At 38.9% G+C, this 19,049-nt stretch overlaps 1 protein-coding gene across 5 annotated transcripts in view; it reads left to right on the forward strand.

Moving 5' to 3' along the window:
* Positions 1-19,049, forward strand: part of CNKSR2 (connector enhancer of kinase suppressor of Ras 2) — a 379,302-nt gene that overhangs the window by 196,623 nt on the left and 163,630 nt on the right. The gene's annotated exons all lie outside the window — the stretch shown is intronic.

Consider the following 19,049-nt stretch of genomic DNA (forward strand, 5'->3'; position numbering starts at 1 on the left):
GATGGTGTCCCTAGCATCTGTTTGCCAGAAGCTGGGAATGGGCGACAGGATGGATCACTTGTTGATTACCTGTTCTGTTCATTCCCTCTGGGGCATCTGGCATTGGTCACTGTCTGAAGACAGGATACTGGGCTAGATGGACCATTGGTTTGACCCAGTATGGCCATTCTTATGTTCTTGTGAATATTATGGGAGATGTTGAATTATCTTAGATAGCAGAGGTTCTGGATAACCTAGGGAATTTTCATTTTGACTAGGCATTATCAATGGACATAGCTTTGTTCTGGGCAATAGAAGTTTTAGATAGGAGAGATTCAGATAATTTGAATGGTACTATAGTTGCAGGCTAAAGACTGACATTACTTGCTAGGAACTGGAAAGCTTCTTTAATTTAAAACTTAATAGAATGCACCCAGCCTATGTTTGTGTGCCAGAAAAAAAGGTGCATATATAGTTACTATTCTGACTTAATCTAACCATTGTTGATACACATAATTTAAATTTTTCAAAATTGGAAAATTAGGAGTAAAAACACCATTAAGTATACTTAATAATTTCCTATTATTACTACCAAAATTGAAGTGCTGTATATTAGTTTCTGCTGACCTTATTTAGGACTATTAAACTACTGCAATCTAAAGAAAAATCTCTTTTTCTAAGCGGTTTTATGATAAACATTCTTGTGTCTTGTAACATAAAATAAATATTATTGTAATTTTAAAAGATACACTTTGTTTTCCCGTGTATAGTTGGGACTATGTATAGGCTATCTGTCTTTCATTAAGAATAGTGAAAATAATACATTTTAATGAAAAAGTATTCTTGCAAACGATTTAACTGACCAAAAAAGTTTCTAAACTTTTGTTAGTACAGCAATAGTTTGTTAAAAATACGTTTCTTAATTCCTTGTAGGGTTCCATTTATGGCTTTGGGAACTGATGAAATTGTACAGTATGTCAGTTCCTCTGCACAGCTCATTATAGTATTTCATTATGCTATCCAGCTAAATTTGATATATAATATACTGTACATGTATGAAAGTTAACTGATGAGGTGCTACCTTTTGTGCTGGGGAATTTAAATTGATAAGCCTAACCAGAACAAGGCAAGGTGGAGTTTTTTCCTTGTTGTTTTTGATCTCTGGAATAACCGTTTCAATTTGTACTATTAAGTTCAACTATATAAAATGCTAAAGCAAGGTGCCATTATCCATACACATACATTGTGAGTCTCTTCTTTATTTTTCCCAACTACAGGAAGCCAAAGAACCCTTCAATCTTTAAAAGCTTTTCATATCAAAACTCTATTAAAATCAATCAAAAAGTATACAAGTCCTAAGAAACACATCAACAAGCACTCAGTCTCTAGACTGGAATGAATGTTCTTCCTATTAATTTCAATGGAAGTTGTCACTAAATCGCTTAGTCAGCTCTAAAAATTTCAAACATCTGATTTTTGTGCCATATCTGCACTCCCTTTACTTTGTAATGAGGACAGATTTTTACTTGTAAATAATATGACAGAAATCTTGAGATGATCTTTTGTTATCTAAGAATCATAGTTCCACTTTAAATTCAATTTCTGAAAGTTCATTTCCCCCCCTGAGCAATAAACCAGGCACCACAAATGTGACTTTTGAGGTGTATAATTCCTTTGCAATTTATATAATAGGAAATTGTTGAAGTAAAAATAATTTACAATTTTATTTTGTATGCTATAACATACAGTATAGAGTATATGTATTGTAATAGAATAGTACATGTATTCAAAATCTAGTTTCTGGAATATAAAACACAGATTTTTATTGCCTCCACAATATGTTCTGAGGCAGTTGTCATCTTTGGTATTGTAGCCAAATGGCTTTTACATATTTTCAGCATTCCAAAATAAGTACTGCTTCTCCCCTTATGACAAATGAGCACTTTTGCTGGATACTGAAATGCAGCTTCTACATTGTCTTACAAGGAAGACTGGGCCCTCCATTTGACTTGGATTTGTAGACCCACAAGATTTGATCCATATGTATGTATTTTGGAGTGTTGAAAATATGTAAAGCCCATTTGGCTACAATGCTAAAAGTGACAATTGCTTCAAACGATATTGTGGAGGCAAAAAAAAAGTCTGAGTTTTATCTCCTACAAACTAGATTTCGATTAAATGCAAATTTTAAAAATATTTATTTGTGGCCTTACTGCACCCAGGATCTTTTCTATTACATATTTTCTCTTTCTGTTTCTCAGAGAGAGAGAGAGAAAGAGAGAGAGAGAGTATCATGGGTGCAGTGATTATATAGATATATTTTATTTATTTATTTGTGGTCTCACTGCACCCAGGATTTTTTCTTTATTTTGGTGATTAGAAACTTACAATATGATAAGCATCTATCATCCTGTCGGTGGTATTCAATACTCCTGTTCACTTCAAAATATATTCTATTTTGTGTCCCTGGCCATGATCAGACCCTACTGTGCTAATTACTGAACAGGCTGATATGTGTCCTGAAGAACTTGCAATCTAATTGTGGCAAGCCGTTTTTCTCTGAAAACAGATAAATAGATCAATTATACTTTCAGCTTTTTCCTCATTTGGAAGCTCAGGTTTCTGAGGATCCTACACACTGGATTTTCCAGCCTTTCTGTTTTTTTAAGCATCTGTTTATTCTCACTTATTATATTATTAGACAATTGAGACTGGTGGTTCTATTTTTCAGCATGCCTCTGTAGATCATCTCTTACCTATCAATTTATCAATCCTGAGTCCTTTTCAAACCCCTCTTTAAGGTTTAAATAATTATTACCAAGTCATTGGAGATTTACAATAGAACTATAGACAAATATTATTAACCTATAATTGTAATTAATTTGGTACCTTGCATGCGGGAAACCTAAACTTAATTTTACGTAAAAGATTCCTTTTAACTTTAGCATAAAGTGAAAAATTGAGCAAAATGTTGAATACATTTTGCTTATGTTTTTAAAAATCAATACTACATTTTCAATGCTAATTTTCCTGCGTCAATATGAGAATGTATATATATTAGGGAAAAGAAGATTTAATTTATAACTCTGCATAATGAACAAGATTTTCAGCTAACTCCTGACACAAAATCAGTATTTTAATCTTGAGAAAGCTTCTTCTTTGCAAATGTCTGCTGATTTTAAAGTAAACAGCATGACAAACTGGCAAAGCAAGATAAATGACTTATTCATGCTTATTTTCATGATACATGTTCCAATTAATGTGTTCTTATGCTGAATGTCAAACCATTCTTTATTGGCATCCTCTGTGCAAGTGCTGGTATTTAATGCATATGGTTATTGAAATTGGCACTGGAATCAAAAGGTCTTAAGTGAGAGTCATGATTCTTTATGCTATATTGCTATGAAACCTACATAATATAACACAATCCATTTTTTTCTGGCATAACCATTAGAATTTAAATATTCTTATTAACGTTAAAAATGAAGTTTAAATTAGTTTAGAAAATGTTAATTTGCAATTCGGAAAAGCTTCCTTGTTTATTGTAGTTTACTGAAATTAAATAGCTACAGCAGAGTTCCATCAATACAATATTTTGCCTTACTATTGAAGGCTGGGATCTCTGAAGTATTCTAAGGTTTAGATGCCCATCTCTCTCACTGAAATTCAGTGGATTTTGGGCTCCTCACTCCCTTAGGTTTCCTTGAAAATTCCAGTATTAATTTCCATAAAATGCCTTTTTGCCTAAAATATTTCTTGTACAAAAGTTAAAAAAACCAAACTTAGCAGAATGTGTATAATGTACCAGTGTTCAAACAACTTCATATTTATTATTCAAGCATGTTCCAAGACAACCCTTCTTACACCCTCTTGATCAGTCAAAAAGTCTTGGGAGAAAGGTTGTTGATATCTCTCAGGTGAACTATTATTGTTCACTGTTACCTCTAGAATTTTGGATATGTCTGTAGTAAAACTATATTGTAGGTTTGTAAGGGAGAAACCACAGGAGTATCTACTGAGAGTGGAGGATAGCTGAGTAGTTGATGATTGTTAATCTCCTGTGAAGTGGAAGTATTTTCTATAATTTGGAAATGTCTTTCGCATATTATATGCAGTTCTGATAAAAGGTTGAATTGATGTGTAACAGTAGATCTCTATATTTTATGTATTTTTATTAGCAAAAACTCATCAGAAAATATGTACTAGCATTTCTGACTGTGTCTACCAATGGATGTCAAAAACTAGGGCAAATTGAACTAATTAGTGGACATTAGAGAGGCAAGGTGGATGAGGTGATATCTTTTATTGGACCAACTTCTGTTGGTGAGAGAGACACTAACTTACCAGCCACACACAGCTCTTCTTCAGGTCTGGGAAAGGAACTCCCAGCCTCACTGTAAAATGCAAGGTGGAACAGATTGTTTAGCCTAAGTACTTAACAGGTATTTTAAGTTTCAGAGTAGCAGCCTTGTTAGTCAGTATCTGCAAAAAGAAAAGGAGTACTTGTGGCACCTTAGAGACTAACAAATTTGTTAGTCTCTAAGGTGCCATAAGTACTCCTTTTCTTTTTTTAGGTATTTTAAGGGATCATTCAAAGTAGAATGCCCTGTTAACACCTCTGCAATCATAGGACAAAAAAAGGGGGTTAGTGGGTAACAAACCATAAATCCAGTGTCTCTGTTCAGTCCATGATTTTTGGTGTCGAGTAAAGTAATGGATTTAAGCATTCAGGTTTGTCTTTTGAAAGTATTGTGCAGATTTTCTTTGAGGATGAGGACTGAGAGGTCAGATATAGACTGACGTTTTGTGAAAAGCATTCATTCACAGGTGATAGTGTTTTTGTCTTTCTTCGTTTTCCAGTGAGTTCATTTGAGAGTGTAGAGATTGTCTGGTTTCACCTACATAATTGTTGTTGGGTCATTTAGTGCACTGGATGAGGTATTCCACGTTGTTGTGATAGGCATGTGCAGGGTCCATGAATCTTGAAAGATGTGTTGTGGGGGATATTGTTCATTCTAGCAGTGAAGATATGTCTGCACTGTTGTTGTGGCAGAATCTGTTGCTGCTTTGAGTTGATTTGTCCTGCTCTGTGGGGATCTTTCTTCTGATATTGAGCATGGGCAAGTCAGGGGTTGTTTGAAGGCCAGAAGTGGGGGTTTAGGAAAGATTTATTTCAGGATGGGACCCCACTGAGTATGCGTTGTTGTTGTTTCATGATACCCCATATGGGTTCCAGTGTGGAATGGTAGGTGACAACTAGGGATTTGCAGTCAGAAGGGATTTTATTTCTGTCTTGAAGCAGGTTCTCTTGGGCTATTTGGGATGGCCTCTTCCATGATGTGATCTACTTCTCTAGTGGAGTGTCCTTGTTTGAAGAAGGTAGTTGAAAGTGTATATCCTGGACTTTCTCCTCAGAGCATATTCTATGGTATCAGAGTGCTTGGCTGTTGATAACAGATTTCTTGTTGTGTTTGGGGTGGTTACTGGGTCTAGGAAGGTAGGTGTGGTGATCTGCATATCAGTGTCTGTAGGGTTCCATTGTTGAAGCTGATTTGGTGTCCAGAAAGTTGATGCTGGTGTGGACATGTTCTCGAGAGAGTTTGATGGATGGATGGTGATTGCTGAAGTTGTGGTGGGAATCTATGAGGGAGTTTAAGTTGTCTGTCCAGAGAATGAAAATATCATTGATGTATCTGAGGTATATCACTGGTGGACAGTCTTATGTGGTGGCTAATAATTCCTATGTACTTACTACACACAGTTACAGTTTAAACTTTAACTTGGAGCTAGGTGGTACATAGATAATAATAATATCTATCTCTCTCAGAGCATGTTGGTCTCTCTAATATGGGAAAATCCTTTTGGATCACATTGGCCAAGTCAACAGTGGCTGTGGAAGTTGCTTCATGTCTTCACACAGAAAACTGACACATTCTTAATAATAAATCCCTCGTGGCTTAGAAGGTTTAATCAAAGTGTAAACTATCCTATACTTTCATGCAACGTAAAACATTTGATTATTTTTGGTTTTGGAGATAGGCATATAGTGAGTTTTTAATACCTGCCCAGCTATCCCCTCATAAAATTAAAGAGTGTTAGTATTGAGCTAAGTTCAGTGTACATTCAAGTTTCTCTTCCACTACTTTTTAAAGAGCTGTTCTGAGGAGTAATCCCAGTTTTCCTGTAATTTGAACATAGCCTGTGTGGAAAAGAGCCTTTCTCAGAAGCTAGCAGTACGATTTGGGCATTAGGAACAAAGCCACTCACTTATCTGAAATTAAGAGATTTTAATAATTTTTTTTCATTTTGTTGCAGATGGAACAAATATGTTGCATAACTGCTTTAAAAATTCTTGTTGGGGTGAAAATACAGTGCTTACAGTATGAGCAGAGAAGTGTCAAATTGTGTTAAGAAAATAATAATAATCACCTCACAGACATTTGTATTGTGGTACATGCTGTTACATGTAATGCACTTTCATTTTCCCAGACCTTCTCAATGCTTAAGAAGTTAAATTTTTTGAAGTTGAGTGAAATTTAAGTTGTCTGGACCTATACTATAAGCTTCAAAGATCCTACCCAGTAGAACCCAGCATCTGTTGTTGTTCCACACTGATGGATTATGCTTGCATATTCTGTTCTAGTTCATCCATATCTCTGTGTTGTATGAGCTAAAAGGACAATATCAGTTGTTTAGTTTGAGTTTCCATTTATTTATTTGTTCTCCATTACTAGTTATAGAGTGGTCCTCTGATGTTTTTGTTTGTTCCTCCTATGGAAAACCTTAGCTTCCTTCACATTTTTTAAAAGCAGCTGTTGCAGTTCAACTAACAAAATCATCCAAAGCACAGGACTTTATCTACCCAGACATCTGTTGGGAAACTGACACAGCATGGCACAGATTATCCAACAAGTTCTTGGAAAGTATTGGAGACAATTTTTTATTTTAGAAGTTGGAGAAAGCTACTAGGGTGTAGAGGCTCTTCTAGATTTGATTTTGACAAATAAGGAGGAACTGGTTGAAAATTTGAAAGTGAAAGGTAGTGTGGGTGAAAGTGATCGTGAAATGCTAGAGTTCATGATTCTAAGGAATAGCAAGGGGGAAACAGCACAATAAAGAAAATGGATTTTAAGAAGGCAGGCTTTAGCAAACTCAGGGAGTTGGTAGATAAGATCCCATGGGAAGCAATTCTAAGGGGAAAAACAGTTCAAGAGAGTTGGCAATTTTTCAAGGAGACATTATTAAGGGCACAAAAACAAACTATCCCACTGCATAGGAAAGATAGGAAGTATGGCAAGAGATCACCCTGGCTTAACCAGGGGATCTTCAATTATCTCAAACCAAAAAAAGAGTCCTACAAAAATTGGAAACTAGGTCAGATTACAAAGGATGAATATAAAGAAACAGCACAAGCATGAAAACATAAAATTAGAAAGGCCAAGGCACAAAACGAGATTAAAGTAGCTAGAGACATAAAGGGTAACAAGAAAACATTCTACAAATGCAGTAGAAGCAAGAGAAAGACCAAGCACTGGGTAAGCCCATTAGTCAACGAGGAGCGGGAGGAAACAATAACAGAAAATGTGGAAATGGCAGAAGTGCTAAAGGACTTTTAGTTTAATAGCAGATGGACATGTAACATGGTGAATGCCAGTGAAAATGAGAGAGGATTTGAGGCTACAATAGGGAAAGAACAAGTTAAAAATTACTTAAAGAAGTTGCATGTCTTCAAGTCAACAGGGCCTGATGAAATACATCCTAGAATGCTCAAGAAGCTGACGGAGGAGATATCTGAGCCATTAGTGATTATCTTCGAAAAATCATGGAAGATGGGAGAGATTCCAGAGGACTGGAAAAGGGCAAATATAGTGCCCATTTATAAAAAGGGGAATAAGGACAACCCAAGGAATTACAGACAAGTCAGGTTAACTTCAGTAACCAGAAACATAATGGAGCAAATAATTAAGCAATCGATTAGCATACACGGAGACGATAATAAGGTGATAAGTAACAGTCAGCATGGATTTGTCAAGAACAAATCATGTCAAACCAACCTAACAGATTTCTTTGACAGAAGCAGTAGATGTAGTATATCTTGACATTAGTAAGGCTTTTGATACTATCTTGCATGACCTTCTCATAAACAAACTGGGGAAATACAACCTAAATTGAGCTACTATAAGGTGGGTGCATAACAAGTTGGAAAACCATTCCCAGAGAGTAGTTATCAGTGCTTCACAGTCAACCTGGACAGGCATATCAAGTGAGATCCTGCAGAGATTGGTCCTGGGTCCAGTTCTTCAATATCTTCATCAGTGATTTAGATAATGACATAGAGAGTACACTTATAAAAAGTTTGTGAACAATACCATGCTAGCAGGGATTACAAGTGCTTTGGAGGATAGGATTAAAATTCAAAATGATCTGGATGAAATTCAATGAGAACAAATTCAAAGTACTCTACTTCGGAAGGCACACATTCAAAATGGGAAATGACTGCCTAGAAAGGAGTACTGCTGAAAGGGAACTGGGGATCATAGTGGATCACAAGCTAAATGAGAGTCAACAGTGTGTTTTAAAAAAAAAAAAAAGGCAAACATAATTCTGGGATGTATTATCATGAGTGTTGTAAGCAAGACACAAGAAATAATTCTTTCACTCTACTCCATGCTGATTAGGCCTCCACTGGACTATTGTGTCCAGTTCTGGGCTCCGCCTTTCAGGAAGGATGTGGACAAATTGGAGAAAGTCCAGAGAAGAGCAACAAAAAGGATTAAAGGTCTAGAAAACATGACCTATGAGGAAAGATTGAAAAAATTGGGTTTATTTACTCTGGAGAAGAGAAGCCTGAGATGGGACATAACAGGCTTCAAGTACATAAAAGCTTGTGACAAGGAGGAGGGAGAACAAATGTTCTTCTTAACCTCTGAGGGTAGGATAAGAAGCAATGGGCTTAAATTGCAGCAAGGGAGGTTTAGGTTGGACATTAGGAAAAACTTCATAACTGTAAAGGTAGTTAAGCACTGGAATAAATGGCCTAGGGAGGCTGTGGAATCTCCATCACTGGAGGTTTTTAAGAGCAGGTTAGACAAACACCTGTCAGCAGTTCTTAACCAGGGGTTTGGGGCCAGTGTTAGACTCGCTGGGGCCCAGGGTGGAAAGCTGCATGGGACTGAAGCCCAGGGCCCCTATCCCCACCACCCAGGGCTGAAGCCAAAGCCTGAGCAATTGTCCTCCTTGCTACCCCTTTACGCCAGTCCTGGGTTTCATGTGCAGAAAAACAGTTGTGGCACAAGTGGGCCGTGGAGTTTTTGTAGCATGTTGGGGGGGCCTCAGAAAGAAAAAGGTTGAGAATCCCCGGTCTAGATAATGCTTAGTCCTCCTTGAGTGCAGGGGACTGGATAGAAGACCTCTCAAGGTCTAGGTTTCAAAGCCAGTTTTTCTCCTTAATGAAAGTGCTTTAGCTCAAAGCCTTATAAATCTGGCCTTGAGGGAAATAATTCAAAAAAGAAATTTGGTCCCAGTCGGGTTAGTGGAGTATTGGGAGTCTGCCTGAGAGTTCTAAACATCGAGTCTATAGCACCTTGGACTACAGCATCCATCAGGCTTTGATAATGCAGGTGCAATTAAAAAATCAATTTGGCTAGAAATAGAAATGTAAAGAAGCATCTTATCTTACATTTAAACATAAAGTTTCTAGTCCTTTTCCATATAAAGAACACACAAAATAATGCAACAAAAATCATGAAGGTTCAAAAGGAACAAGGAATGGGGATCTACTTCTTCTGTTGATCATATGCACATGCTTTTATGAAAGATGAGTCAGGAGCATATCCCAAAGAAGTCATCTTTCTAACCCTTCTGAAAATCCTCTGGTCAGTCCTGTGCATCATGGTTTGATATTGGAGGACAGGAATCAATTGTTTTTAGGGGTGGTAGGATGTTGCAGCCAAATGCTTTTTCAGGCCTCTTCAAAAATGCTAAATGTCAAGCCCACGTTATTTTATGGAAATGGTCTTGTAGTTTACTTCAGAACTCTGTCCTGAGTCCCCTGTCATAGACCACCGCTCGCCAGGATACTGTCGATCCAGGTCTAAACTTCAGCTTAGGTGATTGGATTCTGCCCTCCTAATTCCTCCTGAAGTTTCAGTAGGATACCTCATTCTTAGTTTCCTAAATGGTTACATAATATGGGTATAAGGTATTAAATAGTGGTGTCCCCCTCACACACACCCTCTAAAGTATTTGAAATTAAATTATCTCTGCATACAGTTTGTATTTCAATTTAAGTTTGTACAAGGAATTTCAAATCTGTCAGGAACATTATATAAAAGACATTATATAAGACATTCTATAAAAATGATGTTTTTATTTTATATATATATATACAGAGAGAGAGAGGGATGATAGATATCAATCATGTGCACCAGAGATGTGTATGTTACAAATCTCACTCATTTGTTTCCACATGTGAACAAACACCCTTTCATGTAACTAACAAGGAAGAGGCCTTGTTACTTAACAAATGCACCTGTATTAAGCTGCCCTTTGCTGGAAATACCCTTCAGGAAAAAAAATTTGAGTATAGTCATAATATACCATGTTCAACTATATATATATATATATATATATAGTTTTCAACTGGTAATTTGAAGAGAGGTAGTGTGAAGGCCTTATAAGAGATCAAAGAGGTGGTGTCTCCTCAGCAGTAATTTTTGAAAATACCTATCATTTGGTGGAATCCGGTTTGTTCCAAAGAATCCATGAAAGAAAAAAGAAGAGAACAATAGCTAGGTCGGCAGCCCTGGGGATAAATCATCACTGACAGAATGGATTTCGCATTAACCATCAGAGGCATCGAAATTATCTCAAGCTTGCCTTCATTTTGGCAGAATTTTAAGAAGGGGCTTGTGGATCTTCGGCCAGCCCATCTGTGCAGTTGCTCTATATATCTTTCTACTTCATTTCTTTTCCATTTTATCCTTCAGTCATTACTTCCAACCATAACCCCTGCTAGCAATGTCAGCTGAACAGACACCATTGTGATGAGCATGAATGCCATTATATGTAAATATGGCATTTGTGTATATAAAATGAGAGCGAAACTAAGTAAAATCAGACTTGGTCAGGAACTGGATTGGAGATCTTTAGAGGAAAGAACTGAAGGAATTGCTGACTGTGATACAGTTGGAAACCCTCTTCCCCCTCAGTCAGTACATGACTGGAGCCTTGGCATTGCTTTGGGACCACTGCACTCTCCTGGATGTCTTTTCCTTCAAATGAGATGTAAAACAGAGATCCTGACCAGGTGTAGTCATTTAATATATCCAATAGCATTTTTTATAAGTGTGTTTCTCATTAATCCCATTGTCCTGGCTGAATCCCAATATGGACAACTCTGTTGTGTATAATTCTGCTGTAATTTACCTTTGTAATTTAGATATTTTGTTTTGTTTACTATTTAAGTAGATTAGGGATTCTCCCCTTTCCTTTCCTTTGGAAAAAATGTTCTATAGTGGTCATGCCTGAGGGCAGCTGCTGTGTTCCACCGAATGATTCCTATCTATCTATCTATCTATCTATCTATCTATCTATCTATCTATATTAGTCTGTAAACTCATTTGGGATTTTTCTGTACAGAAACTTCTGAATAAATGTAGAGTACTAATAATGTGTGTTACTGTACAAACGTTTAGGTTGTGCTACATATTGACTTCAAGTAATAGTGTTTATTACAAGAAAAAAAGTCGGTTCTTTTTCATAAATTATCCCCTAAGGATGTGGCACATTATATGAATTTGCACTAAGAATGCTATAAATCATCAGCAAAAGCATTGGAAGAACCTTCCAGGACTGTGAAGGTGTGGGCTATCTAATACTTATCAGGTGATGGCACAATATTGTAGTTCCTAACTGTTAGATGGCTTATGGTGTAAAGTATTACAAGGTGTTGCTGCGGTACAGAGTGTGATGATCATACCAAAATAGTGGTAATTGGGAATTTGTGTTGCTTTTTGAAATCAAAATGCTGATGAATTTTTCAAAAGAATTAGATATTGGTTCTCTGGAGATGATTCTCTAATACCATGTACATATAATGTCACCACATAAATATATAATAAAAATGTTGAGGTAAAATAATTAAAGTATTTAAGAAAGTTAAATTGTAAGATGCTTGGGGCAAAGACTGTCTCTTTGTGTTGTCTACAGAAGTGAGCATAGTGCTGGTGCTTAACAAGTAAGAATACAGTGGTCACAATTTTCTACCTAACTAAGAGACTCTGTACTTGGGAGGTTTTTTCCGCCCCCCTGCTCTATTGGGATTCGATACTTCTGAACACCTTTATGCTTTGAATTTGTCAATCAAGCATCCAGTTGACAGGTACTACACACATTACACAATGTTGTTCGACTTCAGTCCTGATCTGCAGCCTCACTGCTGTTTAACTACCATTCCTCCTGAACAAAGATATTTAACCATGATAAACTGCATAGTGGCGTTACATGAAAGGACAAAAATTTGAGAAAGTGGGTTAGGAGGATCAAGTTAACTTAATCTTTGACCTGGGCTCAGTTTGAGTTTAGATCTCCAGAAGAAGGTGCTACCTTGCCTTTTTAAACAAATTTAGACATATTCGTTTTTCATTTGTATGTGTATACATATACATAGATAATTTTCATATGTCTATCTCTTCTCTCATATTATGACATAGGAGTCATGGCCAGATGGTACTATGGTGCCACTAGCTGGAAGCAAGGAGGAAAACCTGAGACCCTGCCCCTGTAGGATATAAGCCTCTGCCAGACATGATTGCTTTAGTTTGCTTTGCCCCCTTTGGAATAATCACCGGAGTTCGTTCTTTCTCCCTCCTTCTGCCTCTCTTCCTCCCCCTTTATTTCTCTATAATGAAGGGGGGAAATAGAGAAGAAAAAGAATACTGCCAGTCACTTCCCTTCCTATTCCTGATCTCCCAAAGCAACCCTACAGCAATCAGGCCAGGACCACCCCCCAACTGCTGTGGAACATTAGCTCCACCACTGTGGAAAGCCATCTGCTGATGTTTCATCGGATGCTTGTGTTAGGGTTGTATTTTCTCAGGGGTACTCAATAGAGTTCAGTCCAAGATTGAAACCTTCCTGGTTCCTCTCAAGCCTCTGTCAGAGATTAAGCATCTGCTCTTACAAAGGGGTGGTTCTTGGTCTGTTGTACAGACCTGAAAAATGCCTGTTTACATATCTGCATTCTATATGACAACTGGTGCTTCCTTCATGACACCCACAGGAAGACCCATTATCAATTCATTACCTTTCCAGTTGGCCTGTCTTCCCTTCTCCCCCATCCCACCGGGTGTATATGTGAAGATCCTAGTGATGCTGATCTCCAGTCTTTGTCATGAGTGGACGTTTGTACCCTTATCCTTGTTTGAGCTCTTTCAACCTCTTGCCTTAAGGAGTTTCAGCAGAGTTATCTTTTCCAGCACCCCCATTTTGGTCTGATCCTGAACTCTCTGCTATGAAAACTTTCATTTCCCTAGACAGACTCTTGTTGAGCACTTTGTTGACTGTCAGGGCCTCCTCCCTGGTTCTTCCCAGTAGCAACCTTCAGTTATTGGGCTGCTACTTAGCCTGTGTGGACTTAAGTCCAGATCCACAAAAGTGTTTAGGCTCCTCACTGCCATTGAAATCAGTGAAAGTTAGAGCCTAAACCCCTTTGTGGATCTGGGCCTTAGTCCCTTGGGTTTGGCTCATTTTGGATTCTGGTAGTTCTGTGGTGGCCCTGGCACCCCTGGTTCTCACACCTGATGAGTGTCAGAAATCTAATCCCCATCCCTTTTATAACTAGTCCCCTTATTGATTTGAGCTGTGAAACTTCTCTCTTCCTCCCAGATGCTTGCAGAGAACTTGAATCTTCTCTCAGGGGCCAGTGCACTGCTCCCACTTGCCCCATACACAAATGATTACGTGGCTACTGAATGGAGTTGCTTCCTAAGGGATGATTTCTTTAGCATAGTGGCAGACTGCTTAGTTAGCAGCAGAAAATGTCTACCTCATGTAATCTTAGGATTTATTGGATCTTTTCAGCCTGGTTGAGTCAGGGAACATCTCTGCCCTGTTACGCTCCTTCTGGCATGTTTTGGATTTTCTAATGTCAGGCTTCAGCAAAGGTATCAGCATCAGTGCTCCACATTTGCATGCCTCTGTTACAGTTGCTATTCAAGGCCTTATTGAGAACAGGGACATTGCTCCACATCCCTAAATTGAAAAGTTTTTCCCCATTATCTCTACAAAGTGGTGGTTCATCCAGTCAGTCCTCAGCAGCACCTAGACTTTGCCTTGCAGGTCCCTTTTGGGCAGGCTGCTTCAGCATTTACTTTCTTTTAAGGCTGTTTTCCTTATTCTGGTCACCTTTGCCAGGTGAGTGAGTGAATGGAATGATGAGGAAATGTTGTTTTAGTGTGTAGAGCTGTCAAGGTTCCTTCCCCACTCTGAACTCTAGGGTACAGATGTGGGAACCTGCATGAAAACCCCCTAAGCTTATTTTTACCAGCTTAGGTTAAAACTTCCCCAAGGTACAAACTATTTTACCTTTTGCCCTTAGACTTTATTGCTGCCACCACCAAGCGTCTAACAAATATATAACAGGGAAAAAGCCTGCTTGGAAATGTCTTTCCCCCCGAAAATCCTCCCAAACCCTACACCCCCTTTCCTGGGGAAGGCTTGATAAAAATCCTCACCAATTTGCATGGGTGAACACAGACCCAAACCCTTGGATCTTAAGAACAATGAAAAAGCAATCAGGTTCTTAAAGGAAGAATTTTAATTGAAGACAAAGTAAAAGAATCATCTCTGTAAAATCAGGATGGTAAATACCTTACGGGTAATCAGATTCAAAACATAGAGAATCCCTCTAGGCAAAACCTTAAGTTACAGGAATGTACATTCCATTCAGCACAGCTTATTTTATCAGCCATTTAAACAAAACAGAATCTAACGCATATCTAGCTATATTACTTACTAAGTTCTAAGACTCCATTCCTTTTCTGTTCCTGGCAAAAGCATCACACAGACAGAGAGAACGTTTGTTCTCCCCCCCTCCAGCTTTGAAAGTATCTTGTCTCCTCATTGGTCATTTTGGTCAGGTGCCAGCGAAGTTATCCTAGCTTCTTAACCCTTTACAGGTGAAAGGGTTTTTCCTCTGGCCAGGAGGGATTTTAAAGGTGTTCACCCTTCCCTTTATATTTATGACAAGAGTGGGGTACTCTGAGTCAGTACGCACCTGGATTCTATTATCAGCTCTGCTCATGACTTTTTGTATTCTTGGGAAAGTCACTTAATTTCTCTGTACTTTGGTTTACCCATCTGTAAAATGAGCATAACAATGCTTACTTCACAAAAGCATAATGATATTTAATTAACAAATGTTTATAAAGCACTAGGAGGTTAACAAACAAATGTTGTTAATTTGTTAATTTGGGCTCAACGGGTAGTGATCAATGGCTCCATGTCTAGTTGGCAGCCGGTATCAAGCGGAGTGCCCCCAGGGTCGGTCCTCGGGCCGGTTTTGTTCAATATCTTCATAAATGATCTGGAGGATGGCGTGGATTGCACCCTCAGCAAGTTTGCAGATGACACTAAACTGGGAGGAGTGGTAGATACGCTGGAGGGTAGGGATAGGATACAGAGGGACCTAGACAAATTAGAGGATTGGGCCAAAAGAAATCTGATGAGGCTCAACAAGGACAAGTGCAGAGTCCTGCACTTAGGATGGAAGAATCCCATGCACCGCTACAGACTAGGGACAAATGGCTCGGCAGCAGTTCTGCAGAAAAGGAGCTAGGGGTTACAGTGGACGAAAAGCTGAATATGAGTCAACAGTGTGCCCTTGTTGCCAAGAAGGCCAATGGCATTTTGGGATGTATAAGTAGGGGCATTGCCAGCAGATCGAGGGACGTGATCGTTCTCCTTTATTCGACATTGGTGAGGCCTCATCTGGAGTACTGTGTCCAGTTTTGGGCCCCACATTACAAGAAGGATGTGGAAAAATTTGAAAGAGTCCAGCGGAGGGCAACAAAAATGATTAGGGGACTGGAACACATGAGTTATGAGGAGAGGCTGAGGGAACTGGGATTGTTTAGTCTGTGGAAGAGAAGAATGAGGGGGGATTTGATAGCTGCTTTCAACTACCTGAAAGGGGGTTCCAAAGAGGACGGATCTAGACTGTTCTCAGTGGTAGCTGATGACAGAACAAGGAGTAATGATCTCAAGTTGCAGTGGGGGAGGTTTAGGTTGGATATTAGGAAAACCTTTTTCACTAGGAGGGTGGTGAAACACTGGAATGCGTTACCTAGGTAGGTGGTGGAATCTCCTTCCTTAGATATTTTTAAGGTCAGGCTTGACAAAGCCCTCACTGGGATGATTTAGTTGGGGGTTGGTCCTGCTTTAAGCAGCAGGTTGGACTAGGTGACCTCCTGAGGTCCCTCCCAACCCTGATATTCTATGATTCTATGAAAAGATGTGATCTACTTCAATATAGTTTATATGCAAGCTTTGTTGGAGTGGTGGTGTTATTTGAGGCCTTCACTCTTTTGGTTATGATTAGATTTAATAATAAAATTAACACTGTGCATGTGTAGTACAGACTTTTAAAATCATATTTAACTTTATTTCAAAGTCAAACTTCTTCAAGTGATGTATTCCTCATTCAGAATCATAGGGTGTATAAGCATAGATGTTTGGATGAAAAATATTATAGAAGTGTGGAGTATTTATTATTCATTACTGGTGACGAGCTAACCTGAAAAAAATCAGAATTTTGGAATCTGTTGATGCTTCTTTAAAGTTTAGGCATCCATCCCTTCCAAACCCTATAAAGTATTCTGGAGGAGATAGTGCTGAAGCATTCTATTCTTTTCCAGTGTCTTCAGAAGGGATGGAGGGAGGAAAGGTGAACCTATTGTTTGCTTCATTCTTTCTGGATTTTCACATGACTACCAGCTGATATCCTTCCCCTCTGACCTCTTTTGGGGGAGTCAGTCTGCGTATTTACCAACCCTCATGACAGATAGTTTAAGGTCATGTTACCAGCTCAACCATTGGCAGAATAAAAATGCTTCCTTTTGTTTAATATTTTGTTTCATAACCTGGATGACTGTACATCAGACCATTTTAACTGAGCAGCAGGTTACTAATTATTTGGGTAATAATTTCGTAGATGCAATGTAGTGTTTCATGCATAATTATTATTAATTTTGTATTCATTGTCAGGAGAGCAATCTGACCATTCAAATAATTTGTTAAAGAGTTTTTGGATTGTGTAAATAACTGAAAACTATTTGTGTGAATGGAGCCCTCCCCTCCACCACACACACAGTTTTTCTCACAAATATTGAAGGAAGTCTTTTGATCTGTCACAAGAAAAATTAAAGCAAGGTAGTAACATGAGAGCTTTGATTTCCTTCAACAATAACTTTTAATTAAATCTTTTGGTAGAATCAGCATGTTTGCTAAGCAGGAAAACAGTATAGAAGGCCTTACAGCGGTGGTGGGCAACCTGCAGCCCGCGAGCCACATGCGGCCCATCAGGGTAATCCGCTGGCGGGCCACAAGAAAGTTTGTTTACATTGACTGTCTGCAGGCATGGCTGCTCGCAACTCCCAGTGGCTGTGGTTCGCCGTTCCCTGCCAATGGGAGCTACAGGCGGCCATGCCTGCAGCCAGTCAATGTAAACAAACTGTCTCATGGCCTGCCAGCGGATTACCCTGATGGGCTGCATGCGGCCTCCGGGCCGCAGGTTGTCCAGCACTGCCTTACAGTTTATATTTAGAAGGAAGGTATTTCTTTCCTGCAAAAATCTAATGACATCACCAGTTTTTCTTTTTCTGTATATTGGGAACGAGTTAACATAGATGCAAGAAATATAGTCCTCCCTTCATGGAGGCATTGCTTACTGCCAACCCTCTTCCTTAGACACACTTTTTTCTGGCTATGTTAGAAGAAGGACAGGAGACTCTGGATGTAGTTTAATTAGGCTACAACTTTTTTCTTAAATGTCTGGGAGTACCCAGCAGATAAAAGTGTATATTGCAGGTAATTCCATGATCATTTTGATATACACCTGTGGGGCTTCTGTAAAGCCCTCCCCTTTACCTAGCCTGGTTCCCAGCCAACTTGCTGCTGGGGCCTCACCATCCCCACCCCCTCGAATGAGGTTAAGGGGGAAGGCTATGTAGGAGGGAAGGGGTTGGCTCCCTATCGCGCCAATTTTAGGAGTCACAAAGCCTCCCATTTTTGCTCCTTTAAAGAATACCTCCTTTAAATCCTTTACCAATCCATTTTATCTGAGAACTGTATCCCTTCCCTAACTCCAACCAATAAATGTTGCAATGTGAATTAGACTACCAGTTTTTTAAAAAAATGCAACAGTTCATATGCCTCTGTTGTTTGAGATATGCTTGCTGAATTTCTGGAACTTTAGATAATTCAGTGCTGTCATCTGCCTATATCCCGTGGCATCCTAAAAATGCTCCACTTGGGTCCTCATGTTTCTGCTGAGCCAGTAAATGTTTTTGAGGAGATGGCTCGGCTGCCCTGTAGTACTATGCATGAGAACAGGTGCTTCAGAAGGTGCTGACATCGCTTTTTGAGGATGGGGAGCTGGTTTACCATCTGGCGCTCTAAAGGAGCAGAAAGTCAGTCCCAGTCCACAACTCTTTCAAAATGCCAGAAGGATGGGGCGGAAGAGGGATTCGAAGGCTGACAGTCCTTTGCCCCACAGATGATTTGATTTGACAAAGGGGGTGACAGAGGGTAAGGGAGTAGTTAGACTCTCTCCCATTTTACTTTAGGAAAGGAGATAAAGAAAAGAGGGCTGCTAATATCAATTTTTCTAAAGTGGCATAAAGAGGGGAAATCTCAAAAGATTTTGTAGGAGGAGTTTGCACTATTATTTATTTTCTGTAGTATCCACAGTGTGCTAAGCTGTAAGGAAGATGCAGTCTCTTCTTGCATGCATGCTAAATGTGAAGATTTTAACAAAGCTATTTTTAAATGATCAGGGTACAGAGTATTTT

This window comes from Chelonia mydas, chromosome 1, assembly GCF_015237465.2.
Source record: "Chelonia mydas isolate rCheMyd1 chromosome 1, rCheMyd1.pri.v2, whole genome shotgun sequence".
NCBI classification, from domain to species: Eukaryota; Metazoa; Chordata; order Testudines; family Cheloniidae; genus Chelonia; species Chelonia mydas.